The sequence below is a fragment of the Melitaea cinxia genome, chromosome 4, assembly GCF_905220565.1.
Source record: "Melitaea cinxia chromosome 4, ilMelCinx1.1, whole genome shotgun sequence".
NCBI classification, from domain to species: domain Eukaryota; kingdom Metazoa; phylum Arthropoda; class Insecta; order Lepidoptera; family Nymphalidae; genus Melitaea; species Melitaea cinxia.
In genome coordinates this window covers 15375498-15376122 of record NC_059397.1, presented here as the reverse complement: position 1 = coordinate 15376122, position 625 = coordinate 15375498, and positions in this window count along the sequence as shown.

The window sequence follows — 625 nt, the reverse complement described above, 5'->3', positions numbered from 1 at the left end:
AATCTTATACTATTAAACGAGCAATTCTTGTATGTGTATATATATATAATCTGAACCTTGGAAACAGCTTCAACGATTTTTATGAAATTTTGTATGCAGAGGATTTCGGGGGAGATAAATAAATCTAGCTAGGGTTTATTTTTTGAAAATGTCGTTTTATCCCAGTTTCTAGACAGTGAAAAAATGGCTACAATATCGTTAGAATACGAAGGTAAATTACGTAGTTGTCAATAAAGTTGTAATAGCTCGGGTGGGAAATCGGACGGTCGCTATGGACCAAAAAAACCACACACGGTTAAAGTCCTCAATTTTTTTTGAGTATTATTTTTTCTTTTTTTTTTCTTTTAATTGCACTCTTTATTTTTTATCTAAATAGCCAGTTCTTATTGTTTATTATTATGTCGGTAAAATCGAAAAATATTATTCATATTTTATCATTATTATTTTTTAATTCTTTTTTATTTTTGATTTTTTATATTTATTTATATTTTTTATTACTTTCGGTAAAAAAATATTATTTATATTTTATAAATTTGTAATTCGTATTTAAATATGATTTCCAAAAAACACGATTTGTTGGAGCACCTATCGGTTTTTGCGAAGCAATTACACTTAATCTTGTACT